Genomic DNA, 12,072 nt, shown 5'->3' with positions numbered 1-12,072 from the left:
TAATATAAGGCTTTCAGATTATTATTTTGTGTGTGTGTGTGTGCGTTTAAGTTTATTTATTAAATAACATATTCTTCGCACTATGCCATATAAAATTCAACGACAAAATCACAAAATGTTAAAAAATGGCATATATTTAGAATTCCCAATAAAATATTAGATGCAATATTCGCCCCCCCCTCTTTAAAAAAAACCGTGTTAATTTACAGGGCGAGAATCAAATTCGGAAATCAACAGATTGCCTAAAATTAATAGTTGTATTCTTTCTCTCTCTTCATTTGGCTGAATAATTTTTTTAGGATTTCATCAACGAAAAATCGCTAGTATTTATAGGTACTCGCCAGTAAAATAAGTACTTTTTAGACTGTCACGCGAGAAGTTATTAGAGACTTATTTAAAGTATTCGAATATGTTCGAAACACTTTATACACATAAATACATATAATTGTAAACTTGCATATAAGCACCAGCTGCTTCCTTTTCTTTTAAAAAATTTTATTATTTTCGAACCTGCAGCAATTGCGCAGATCGCCCCTTAGTTTTTAAACTTTGTTTTAGGAATCTTTTAAGAAAGCCTTGTTAACTGCCTTTTGAGTTTTTTTATAAATACATATATATAATGTATTTGTATGTATGTAATGATTTACGAATGATGCACAGAGCTGTTGAAGCACACATAGTAACTCCGCAATGAAGAAGAAACTTGAAAGTCACATAGACGCAGTAAGATGCAGTCGTAGCAGATTTAAAAATCCTATTTCTTTTATTGTAGTTAAATATTTTGCGACCACAACTCACTAGGCACACTAATTGTGCCTGGAACAGATACATTTTTAGATATTGTTGCGACAGGAAGAAAAGCATCAAGCAGAGTCTTAGCAACAACAGAGAAGCAAAGCGCGCAACTATCCAGTATGGCAGCTTATTAAGAGAAAGTTTCGGTTTAAGTTCCGAATTAGCTGCGTCATTAGCATTATTAAGTGATATGTACGGATTGATCTAGAAATGACGTAGTCTGGAAAAAAGTTCTTACTATTTTTAGAATAGAGAGGACCCAAATTAAAAAGAGGAATTAAGGAGAATTGCTAATTTAAATTATAATTTATAGTTACATATCTTTATATTATATATATATATATACAAATGCAATAATCACGCTATATATTATAAGTTTAGAAAAATGTTAATTAAATATAGAACATAAGGGAAATTTTTCAAAACTTTCAAAAGTGCGACATGAAAAACATCCAGATTTATTTCAGAAACAGAACCACTACAATAAACTTGTACTATTATTCTACTGCTTGTACTATTATTTAAAAGATATTACCCTAAACAGAAATTTTAAAGATGATCAAAAAATATTTACACGTATCTTTAATAAATTTCCGACAGAGTTGCCATTTTGTAACTGAAAAATATTGAATTAATATCCGGTAGAGTTGCAAAAATATACTGAAAAAGAAGGCTATTGCTAGAAAAGAGCTCACACGATCGAATTTCTTTTAGTACACGCTCTATAAAACAATATAAAGCATGCGATGTTTCGGACAAATGGGATAATAACGTTTTGAGCTATCATTTTAGAAGCAGAGGGAAATCAATTTGGGGAAATATGCATTTTAAGCTCAAATTATTGTATTTACACTAAATACATCGACAAATATACTTAAAACTCCCCTCAGATATTGATTATGCACTTTGTAAAGACAATATTCGGTATTTTATTTTGAAACATGAAACGTGGAAAATGTGCAATGCCTCGCCGGTCATCGAACTCCAGACCTTCCGACTGCTAGCCGGACATGCTTTCCAATTACACCCCGAAAGAACGCGATAAGGAGGAGGGAGAAAATATTTGCACTTCATAGGTATACTTTCTTTTCTCCCTAATCTATTTCTTGCTCCCCCTTGCAATTTTTACATCAAGCAGCGAAGGCCATCTGGATTTGTTAATTCCTACCTCTTAATCCCACCAATGGCGAAGTGGTGCGTTTATGCCGTCGTGTATTTTTAAGACCGCTAATAAGAGAGATGGGTTTGCAGCATTGTTTCTTGGTCTTCTTGGCTTTTCTACATGTGTAACGCGAAAGCGAGCCAGTTTCTCATAGAAAGTCCTCCACGAAGGCAATCCTCCGCTTGGGCATATAGCCCTCGTTTGCTTTTACATATTCAGATAACTTAACGTAAACTTTGCGGCTCTGAAAAATGCTCCAATGTGTAAACCAATTTCAAGAAAGTTGAACGCTATAACAGCGATTATGGCCATAAATTTAGGGCTTACTGAGCAACAAGAATGTGTGATTTCAGGGTGATGTTTCACAGGATATATTCGTGGCTTTTGCTTGCGTCCCGTGTTTTCTCGTATAAACATTTCAGTTATAGATTTTGATGATAAACAATCGTAATAAATAATCATGTTCGTTATCTTCTTGGCCGTCCTTTGAACTTTTGAAATTTGCACCACTCGCCGGAGTTGACGCGGCACTAATCATGCATCGTTGCTATGAATTTGAACAACGATGGAGTATTGCTGCAGTTTTTGCAATCTGCATATTTTGCAAACCATTGGTATTTGCTTGGAATTGTAATCCTAGAGAAATTCTGCAGCTTATCAATAAAAACGCTAGTTAAAGTTCTACGTACTTTTTGTCTTGAAGCATAGAACTTAGCTTTTGAACGTGCGTCCGATATATCTATAACCGATTACATTTATTTTCTAAGTTATTATTATTACCTCAAAAGTTTAATAAAAATATAATTTTAAACATTTCCTCTTTAAATTCGTTTCTAACAGATTTTCAGACATTTAAAAGGGCCACCTTCTGGAATTAAAAGTTAACGTCCATTTCTCCTAACTTCAATACCTTGTAGAGTCATTAGTTCTTTTTTTTTTTTTTTTTTTGGTGGTGGGGGGGGGGAACCGGAGAGCTGAAAAATGTGCAATGCTCTAGCCGGGACTCGAACCCTGGATCTTTCGAATATGCTTCCAAATACATCACGAAAGCATGCGGAAAGGAGAGAATAATGTATATAACTCGCTCTTGTAAAGGGGACTGAGGATTAGGGGTCACCCAATCGCCAAATCCTGGTGATGACGAATTATAGTTCCTCAGCCTTTTAGTTCGGGCGCCAGTTTTAGAAACATTAGGTTATTTTAAACAGGAGAAATAAAAAATGTGCAATGCCCTCGCCCAGGCTCGAATATGGACCTCTCAAATACGCGCCAAATGTGCTACCGGTTACACCTCGAAGGCATGCGGAAAGGAGGGAGAAAATATAATCTTTTCTTCTAACTAATACAAATCTGAAAACAAACTTGTTTTATAAAGCCATAAACATATTTTGTCAAATAAATCAATAAAATTAAAATGCAATTTTGCATAAAATTGGTCATTTCAAAGTCTACAGTAACCCTAAGAAGCTAAACTGTGTTTGTTTTTTTCATTAGAATGCAGAGGACCAAACAAGGTTTTTACCTAAGAGTGAGGATTTTTTTTTTTCCTTTTTAGAGTTACATAATTTATCAAATATCACGCTTTTCGCACTTACGCAATATAAAATTCAATTCAACAGTCACAAAATATTTAAAACGTTTCGAACAGCATATATTTTGCATTTCCTTATGAAGTGTTAATGGTTCCCATACATATTTTTATATTCGCTATGTTAATTCTTTAAAACAATCCTCTCAGCTCTTTAAAAATAGCCTAAATTTGTATCTCACATATTTCGCGCGGTCTGGCGCCTAAAATACTTATCATAAAAAACATGATTTAGAGTAATTTCTTAAAAATTTATAATATTCCTAATTAGACATTTCACTAATAATAATAATAATAATAATAATAATAATAATAATAATAATAATAATAATAATAATAATAATAATAATAATAATAATAATAATAATAATAATAATAATAATAATAATAATAATAATAAAAGTATTAAGAAATATGTTTATTGCTTTGAAATCGCTTAGTTTGTTGCTCAATACCTTCCAAATTAAAGCTGAAAGTAACCGAGGCTTTATTGAACGATAGTACGCCGGCTCGTGGAAGATAAAGATATTTCATTTCCAGCGACTGCAACACATTGCTTTCGTAGAACCGACTTTGTTAATTAAAATTGAAAGATAAATATCTTACATTTTACAGATGGGCTAATAAACTGTATATGTCACATATTTAGACTTTCAGATATAAATGTTGGTAAAATACGAAGAAATTTCTATTCAATATTAACTTTATATATACAGTGTCTCAAAAAAGTGATGGGACACTTGTGCTTTACAAAAGGAAACTGCAATAAAATAAATTTAAAAAAACATGTAAAATTTTTTGTGGGTGTGTTTCATACTTAAATTTAGTAACAATTATTACATAACATACATTTTCTCAAAATATTAAAATATTAATTTAATAAAAATACAATTATTTAGAACGGAGCAGAAAATGGCTCACTTAAGTGATGGGACACTTACTTTTCCATCAAATATTTATCCAAAAATTTTACTTTTTAAAAGGTTTTAATATTTTGTTGGATTTCCTTTTACTTTTAAAACATGATTTAATCTTCTTGGGATATATTCGACTAATTTTTTTGTGATTTCTGGAGTGATTTTACCCCATTCTTCTTGAAGCACCGATTTTAATTGTTGTTTTGAAGAAATGGTGGGTTTGCGAATTCTTGATTCCAATTCTTGCCAAATGTTCTCTATGGGATTTAATTGTGGAGCTTGTGGGGTGTTTTTATTATTTCAGGACAGTTATACAGCAGCCAAAGTCTAACGTTCAAAGCACTGTGCTTGGGGTCATTGTCCTGGTAGAATTTAAAATCGTTATGAAGGTTCAATTTTCGTGCTGAAGATTTCAAATTTTGATTTAAAATGTCAATATACTTGTACTGATCCATTATACTGTCAATAAAAACAAGATTACCAACTCCAGCGGACGACATATACCCCCATACCATAACTCCTCCTCCTCCATGTTTTACTGTTGGCACCAAGTTCTGTTTACGAAATTCTTCCCTGGGTTTTCTCCACACCAAGATTCTACCGTCAGAACCAAATATACTAAATTTACTCTCATCAGCAAATATAACTTCATTCCAGTAATCAGAATTCTTATTTATGTTGGATTTTGCGAAAGCCAGTCTGAGTTTTCTATTCTTTTCAATTACGAAGAATTTTTTCCTGGCTCTCTACCGTGATATCCAGTAGATCGAATTACTCTTCTAATAGTCTCAGAATTAACAATTACTCCATATAATGCTTGTAAATCAGCAGCAACTTTAGGAGCACTCATTCTTGAATTTTTTTAAATATTTCGAACGATAATTCGCTTTATTCCATTGGATAGCTTTGATGGTCAGCCAGGTCTTCTTTTATCCTGAAACATATGATTCTTTATATATCTTTTAATGATATTGAAAACTGTTGAATGACTGAAGTTAACTGTTTCAGTAGTTTCTCTAATAGATTTTCCACGTTCAATATGCAAATTAATAACTAATTTTCGAATTCCAGGCAAAGTTTCTTTTCGTTTAGCATTCATGGCTGCACAGAGCTAAAAAACACAAAAATTCCAAAACAAACTGCAGAGAAATACTGCAGACGATTTTATAAATTATTGCCAATTGCTTTTGAGTAAAAATAAATACCCCAAAAGATATTTTAATTGCTTACTTCAGACGATTTTTGTTGCATAGTACGTAGTGTCCCATCACTTAAGTGAGCCATTTTCTGCTCCGTTTTAAACAATTGTATTTTTATTAAATTAATATTTTTATATTTTGAGAAAATGTATGTTAAGTAATAATTGTTACTAAATTTAAGTATGAAACACACCCACAAAAAATTTTACATGTTCTTTAAATTTATTTTATTGCAGTTTCCTTTTGTAAAGCACAAGTGTCCCATCACTTTTTTGAGACACTGTAGATCACTTTTCGAAGAGCACTAAACTCTTTCAGTTAAATTCCTTCATAATTCGTGGCGAGTTTTCTATTATTGAAATAATGGATTCAAAATAATGAAGAAGCAGCTGTAAATTTAAGCAATAAAATAGAAACGTTACTGTATTGGTAACATCGAACTTGCGGAAAATTGTTGAAAATTTTACCCAAAATTCACAAGCAAGTAACTCTACGAGCAGGTAGTGAGTGCATTATCGTCGTGAAAAATTCACGGGTTATCCGTCAGAGTTTAAGACGTTTTCTACGGAGCAAACGTCCTAAAAACTATCAAATAATATTCTTTATTAACAATTTAGCCAGGTGGTAGAATGATTCAATAATATCTATAATTATTCTAAGCACCAAATCTTAACTGAAGTAAATTGTCCACCGTGTTTCATCTTCGTCGAACTCTCTTCTTCTTTATACCACTCAAAATCTTTCCTCAACATTTCAGGTACTTTGAAGTGAGATTCCGTTGCGAAATCAGAATTTAATTAATGCTCTTTTTTCCATTAAACATTCACCATTTTGGAAAATTGCCAAAGTAAAAACTCTACTTATTAAATAAGAATTTATTTTCAAACGATAAAATGAAATATAATGCATACTGTTGCCAAATGGTTGAAAAAAGTTGGAAGAACTGAGAAAACTTTGCAGACGATTTCTTGCATGCGTCTTATTTTAAAAGAACCATTCCCTGCACTTTGATCACAGTGGTATTCAAAGGGAAAAAATTCATCAGTTCATTCCACAGTTCAAAAGCTGCATTGTTTAAGGGTCTATACTGCATTTACATGTAGAGAACATAAATATATGTTATGCGAATAAAGAGAAACAATTTTTTTTCCCGTGTGGTTTAAAATATTACCGCAAAATATGTAAGCAGCTGAATGCGAATGAATTATTTACTGATTATGCTTAACGATCATGCTATATTCATAAAAATCTGATTATTCTAATCACATGAATGGCGCCTTTAGCAGATCGGTTCTTCATGATTTATTCATATGTGCAGATGTTACGTGAAACAATTAATCTCCATTTTTAGACATAAATTTGATGAATGTGCATAAATAATCCTATGTATAAGTATATGCATATTCCACATCTGCATAACGCCTGATGAAAGAGAGGGGGTTAAATTTCTTTAGCAAAAACACATATGAAATTAATCGCATACTTATCTTATTGCTCTTTCTTACTGTGGTTCATAGATGCCACATACTTTTTAAATTTCTTACTACATTTTACGAAGTAAAGGAATATTGTTATAAAGTATTTCTCAGGCCGTCTTAGCGTGCCTTCGTGGTGTAGTGGTCTGCATGCTGGGCGCGTATCCAGAGGTCCGTGGTTCGATTCCCGGCGAGGGCGTTGCTCATTTTTCCTCTTTTTGGTTCCAAAAAATACCATATGAGTCTACAGTGGCGCCCGAACTAAAAGGGTGGTCCATGATGATTCTCCCAGGATTTGGCGATTGGGTCCCCTAAAATTCCCCATCGCCCTTTAAAAGGGGGAGTATATACGGTATTTCTCACGCCTTCTTCGCATGCCTTCGTGGTGTGGTGGTCTGCACACTGGGCGCGTATTCACAGGTCCGCGGTTCGATTCCCGGCTAAGGCGTTGCTAACTTTTCATCTCTCTTGTTTCAAAAATAACCTAATGCCTCTACATTGCAATCGCGAAAAAATTGGGTATTACATTTCAACGAAACTATCCATTCTGACCGCTCTCGATTCCATTCGAACGATGTTTATGTGTGACATCTGTACGTATGGCAGAATAGTGGACTCTTTTTTCCAAAAAGTATTGCGAAATGTAAAAATGGATTCATAAGAATTTTTTTCCGTGACATACGTGCTTTCGTACGTACGTATGTATGTATGTCGCATAACTCAAAGCGAGTAGCCTCAGAACGCTCAAATTGTTATCCGGCTAGGTGAGCTAAGTTTTTTGATTACTTACGCATTGGTAAATTGTGCACTTTTTGCTTTGAAAGTGATTGAATTATATTTTTCTTATGTTCCGGTTAAGGTTTTATGCCTAAACCGGAATCTGCATGCAGTAGTTGCAGAATGATCAAGAATTTAAAAGTTGTTTAAGTTCCACTGAGCCTAACGAAGCCGCTGTTTGTTTACATTTGAAATTTAGTAGCATAGTGAATTAGGTCAGTTTCTGCACCAACTTAAGTGTTTTTTTTAGCTGAAAAAAACTGTTTTTCTGCGTGATTTTAGCTAATTTAAATTCTAATTTTAATTGTAAATATTATTTTTTAATGGTTTTAAATTCTATTTGCTATTTTAGATTTTTTTTGTATTTTAGAAATTTTAAAGAAGATGTTTTGAGTTTTTATGCATTTTTTCCTTGCCGCGAAGTGAGAACTGAATTCATTGAATGAGAAATATATCTCTCATGAAATTCGGGAAAATAAGTTTAAATGAAATGCAGAAAAAAAAAAAAAATGTGCATGATTTAGTAGACTGTACAAGAAAGTCACGTGGTGTCCACACCAGATATTTTTAGAAACGCTTTGTGCCAATCATGCATTGAACCAGTTGATTGGTATCATTTTTCCAATTGTGTTTCCTCAATTTCCATACTTCATAATTTTCAATACAGATATTTTGAGTTTTTATGTATTTTTGCCTTGTCGCGAAGTGACAACTGAATTAATTGAATGATAAATACTGAATAGTCTGTGAAAAACTGTTCCTTTTTTTTGTTTTTTACTTAATTTCTTTTATACATCGTTCTAGATTTATTATAGCATTTGAATAGAACATGTGGTAACGATTAGATAATTCTTCAAATGATATAAATTTTGTACATTCTGAGTTATAATATGAACAAAATCAAACGCTGTTAAGTGAAGCTAGCGCCAGAGTGTCGCTATGGTAAACAAATACTATAGTGAATTTTAAAGAGTGCATTTATTCCATTGTGGTTTATGCACTATCGACGAAGTCGACTAATTCAATCCAATAAGTTTAAACGAAATGAAAAGAAAAAAAAAAAAAAAAAATGCGTATAATATTCCGTACAAGGAAGTCATGTAGCGTACAAATCAGTTTTTTTTTTTTTTTTTTTAATGGAAGAATTCAATGGCAGGGGAAAACAAGATCGTTTTAAAGAGGCAGTTCGCACATTTTTTACACGATTTTCATTGTATTTACAGAAATATTTTACCTAAAATTTTTGTGATTTAAATGCTCTGATTGATAACCTTATTCTTCACTATCGTTCTACATCGTAATTTGCAAGACAATCATGTCTTTAATAGAATAGTAAGAAGTATTTTATCCCATTCTTCTTGAACAGCTTTCCGAAGTCCAAGAAGGGTTGTAGGTCGATGTCTGGACTTTCCTCGATTTGTAAGTGGTGATTTAGTACTCGATTCGTAAGTGGTGAGTGAAGGGTATGTATGGCCTTGATACAAGTTTCTTATTGTATGAAGTAAATCTTAATTTTTCCATGAACTTAACACTGACTTTTGACGTGTGGCTGGTTGCTCTGCATCGATGCAGTTCTACTGATTGATGGCACTGTAGGTAAAGAAAGGGTGTTTCCCTTATATGAGATATGAGATAAAATATCTCATATCTCATGAGATAAAATGAGATGTTATATGAGATAAAATATCATTAATTATACACGCACATCGCAATCTTCTTATTCTGACGTGCGTGTGTCTCGCGAGGCACAACAGAAAGAATTTCCTTCCCCTCTCTCTTTATTAGCTGCTGGCAAAGAGGTTTGTATATTTTGAATTATGTCATCCACAAAGCCCAATTTTGATTGGTTATTGCTTTCTGATAATAGTTTCATTGTTTTAGAAATGTGGTTTTAGCAACAATTTTTCATTTATTGCTTTGGATACTGGACTGCTGACTGTTTTCTCTTGAAAATCTGAGATTTATTGCTTATTTCATTGTAATTTATTTTATATTATGTATTAATTATATATAATTTTAATTATATAAAAGTTTCGCGTGATTTTTTTAGGAAACAAAGTTCTTAACTTCCTTTATACCATTTGAATTCTTAAGATTTTGCAACGGGAAGTTGGTTAATTTATTTATTAGGATAATTAATAATTGCGTTAAGGGATATTGATTATTTCATTGTATTTTTTTTTTTTTTTTTTTTTTGATAAAGTTGTTCTGCAGAGTAAAATTCTGTGCAGTTTTTAAATTTAACGTTTGGTGTTCCCTTTAGGCATTTTTCTGGTACATTTAAAAACCAGACGAAGGCTGGCCTCGTAGCAGCTAGTAGGTAATATTATACTTTTTAATGGGATGTCGAAATCCTAATGTACAAAAATTGTACCCGTTATAAAGATTTTAAAATTTCAAACGCTATGAAACAAACTCTTCGCCATCTTTTAAAACAAGGCTGATAAGAAATGCATTAATAGATGGCATTTTAGAATTTTTTAAAACTAGCTGTGTTTTCTTAAGCTTCCCCCCACCCAATGCAACGAAGCTTAGCAAATTCTCAAAGAATCACAAAAAAAATCAAGAAAGAAACTTTAAGCCATATTATCAGAAAATGTAGAATCTGTATTTGACTTTTTTAGAACGAGAATTTTCTGCAGTCATGATTTTCATTACTAAAATTAAAATTTAATATTAATGACAAAAGTACTGACACTTTGATGTTTTTAAGCAGCAGCTGATAAGCAATTTTTTACGACAGGAAAAAATACTTTTCTTTAGTTAAAAAAAAAAAAATCAGTTTTGCTTTTTTACTCTTTGACACATTTAATTGTATTAGTATACTTACTGTTCTTTTTATCTTTCCTTTTTTTAAATTTATATAACGGATTTAGTTTTTAGCTACACAAACATAAACAATCAACGATTCTAAATTTATTCCCGAAATTCTTTGAACGTGAGTCCTAGAATCTTAAAACCGGAATTAAGATTCCCTGAATTTTCAAAGGAAATCCCATAAGACAAGGCAACTAACTTCTAAAGAAGAAAGGAAAGCGCATCTCAGGGCATTCTTTTGGAAGTGAAAGTGAGAATGCGCGTGCAGTATGATTACAAGAAAACACCAGGACTCCTTTATGCGTGGTTGAATGATTGGCAAACTTAAGGAGACACGTAGTTTGATATCTGCTGTCTATGAGTTTATAGAGTTTTTCTCTCTCGTTCCACATAAACTAGAGCCGAGCCTAAATAAAATCATCTGGCGATTTCTTGCACAGGCGTGAAGAAAACTACTGACTCAAGAAGAAGGGTGAAAAATAACCCTTTAAAGCAGTTAACAGAAAGGCACAGTCTTCGCGCGTTACAAACTTGCCGTGAAACTAAAACGTAGAATATAATTTAAGTCAAACCTAAAATAAATAGTGCTAGACAGCACTTAAGTTACGCCTAACAAGTGAACTCACGAAAACCTAACCGGGTGATGATTAATCCGATATGGCCAAGAGGCTTACTAACGTAACAGCGAAACAACAACGAAACGCACGCGTGGCTAGTGAAACACACTCTGAATAATCTCAGAAATTCACCAACAGCGAAACAACAACGAAACACACGCGTGGCTAGCGAAACACAATGTGAATAATATCAGAGATTCACCCATTTAAATAAGCACTTCACTTAACTTTAAATCCTTATAAATTTACATCCTGGCGACAGAATGCGAAGGGAAGTTGAGAAGTTCAGCTAAAGTATCAAACTTAAAATAAACTTGTTTTACAAAATAAGGAACACCCTACAAGTTAATGATAAAAGTGCTGTTTCACAAGCTTTGACAGCTTTCCAGACGACAGGTGCAGCTGTAATAAAAGTCGGTGATGGTCGGCCAAGGAAAACAACGGTGACAGATGACCGATATATCGCACTGCACGCAAAAAGAGATCGAAACTAGACAGTGGGCAAGAGTGCTCAGAGTTGTGCGTGGCAGTCGGGCAACAGATGTCCCCGTTTACTGTAGCCAGACGGCTTCATTAAGGTGGCCTATTATCCTACCATCTCAGACGCTGCATACCATTGTAGCAGTTCATCGGCGGCACCGTTTGCAGTGGTGTAAGAGAACGCAAAGACTGGACACCTCATCAGTGGAGTCACGTCTTCTTTGCCGATGAGAGTCTGTTCAATC

General features: G+C 33.2%; 1 protein-coding gene and 1 long non-coding RNA gene across 6 annotated transcripts in view; one reads left to right on the top strand and one right to left on the bottom strand.

The window, feature by feature from the left end:
* MESR6 (misexpression suppressor of ras 6) overlaps positions 1-12,072 on the bottom strand; it is a 692,054-nt gene that overhangs the window by 347,198 nt on the left and 332,784 nt on the right. The gene's annotated exons all lie outside the window — the stretch shown is intronic.
* Positions 1-12,072, top strand: part of LOC118188542 (uncharacterized) — a 311,615-nt gene that overhangs the window by 123,627 nt on the left and 175,916 nt on the right. The gene's annotated exons all lie outside the window — the stretch shown is intronic.

This window comes from Stegodyphus dumicola, chromosome 2, assembly GCF_044657685.1.
Source record: "Stegodyphus dumicola isolate Sdum_Otavi_A_Nest chromosome 2, ASM4465768v1".
Classification (NCBI taxonomy): Eukaryota; Metazoa; Arthropoda; class Arachnida; order Araneae; family Eresidae; genus Stegodyphus; species Stegodyphus dumicola.
Note: the sequence above shows the minus strand (reverse complement) of the source record. Positions and strands in the feature narration are given on the sequence as shown.